The following is a 1,787-nucleotide window of genomic DNA, read 5'->3' as shown; positions in this document are numbered from 1 at the left end:
AAGTTGTAGGTTGTTAATTCTGGTTCCTTCTGCCTTTTCCCCAGGTTAGCAAAGTAGACTTCCCAGCATCTGATGCATTCTGCCTGACTTCAGACTACCACACTTAACTAACTCCCTCTTCCCAATCTTTTTTTTTTTTGCTTTCACACAAAAGATACCATGTAGCTGTTCACATTCACCATCATCAAGACAGTATCTACCTTTAGGTATCTTTTGTAGGATTTAATATGTCTTATTAGATGGCCAAGGACATTGCTGGTAGCATTTTGCTACTGTGAGCAATGCCTGCAACTTCCCAGAAAGCTATACTTACGGCTGTCTAAATTGATTTCAGGTCACTGCCACACAACAATTCATACAACTGTAGCAGGCTGCCTCAGAAATGTATTTGAAATCATCCTTGTCACATTTGGCTCCAGAATAACAAATAACACTCAGTGGCCATGTCTACATGAGACACTTGTATAAACAAGTACTAAATGACTGTGCAGTGACTGGATTTGCTGTGCAGTTGCGGCAAGGACTGGCTTTTTTGTGACCTTGACTGCACAGAAGCTCATGGCTATCGTGCAGTAGCGTTGCATTATGCTTCCTGCCATGCAACAATACTGCACGGTAGTCACGAGCTACTGTGCAGTCAGTGTTTTGTGTAGATGCAGCCAGTGAGAATTTCTTCTTGTGCACCACATATTACCTTCATCTGTAGTAAGTGGTTAAAGCATCAAGACAACCACTAGGTAATCTGGCTACCTCTTGAAGATCAGAGTAGGAATGAGCTGAAACCATATTTTGGTCCAAAACCATTGTACAGTAAGATTGTACTGGTTTCAAGAAATGCAGAAGCACAAGCTAAAACTGATCATCACTTTTTCATTAAAAAAAATGTACCTACTTCAGTTCCAATACAGGAACATTGCTTGATATGATGCACAACATGTCATTTACCACAGGTGACAATTTAAATATCAGCATTGTTAACTATATCATTACTCTTCAAAACATGCAAGGAAGGAAGTATATTATAAGAAATATCCTCAGCAAACCTTAAAAGGGGTGCCATGCCAACATGTAAATAAAAATATGTAGAACTTGAATTATAGATGTAAAAGCTGTGTCCAGGGTGCATACACAAGAATTGTGTGCAAATGGTAGGGCTGTGCGAAGCTTTGGTCCCCGATTCAATTTGGCAGAGATTTGGCCCAATTCAATGGCCAAATCTCCGAATCCAAATCGAATCACAGTACCCTTTAATCTCTCCGAATCAAATTGGAACCCTCCAAATCGATTCGGAGTGATTCAGAAAGATTTGGCGATTCAGACATAGACACAGCTTTAAATGTTTTTTCTACATACCTCTAGGTACCAGGCGGCTTGTGAATGTTGCGATGCTGGGGCAGATGGGGCGTCCTACAGGAGCACAGGAGGCTCCACAGCGTGCTTGGCAGCAGACCCGGAAGTGAACCAGAAGCACTTCTGGTCCACTTCCCAGTCTGCTGGAAAATGGGCAGGGGCCACCCCCACCCTTCCCGGCTCAGCAACTGGTGCTCCTGGGTCTGTGGGGGCACCTGGGGTCCTCCAGCAGCCAATCGTTGAATCAGCATCGAATCTTCAGATTCGGATTGAGTGAAATCAAATCAGGACAGTGATCTGAATCAATGAATCGAATCACTGTCCCCTATTCAGGCCGAATCTGAATCCAAATTGAATACAACTCGTTTCACACACCTCTAATGACTACCGCCACCCAAAGTTTGCAGCTAAGCAGGTGTCTGTTGCGGTCCATACAA

Source organism: Gavialis gangeticus, unplaced genomic scaffold (assembly GCF_001723915.1).
Source record: "Gavialis gangeticus isolate Ggan-Ray unplaced genomic scaffold, GavGan_comp1, whole genome shotgun sequence".
NCBI classification, from domain to species: Eukaryota; Metazoa; Chordata; order Crocodylia; family Gavialidae; genus Gavialis; species Gavialis gangeticus.
The sequence above is the reverse complement of the archived record's forward strand: the minus strand, read 5'-3'. Positions refer to the sequence as shown.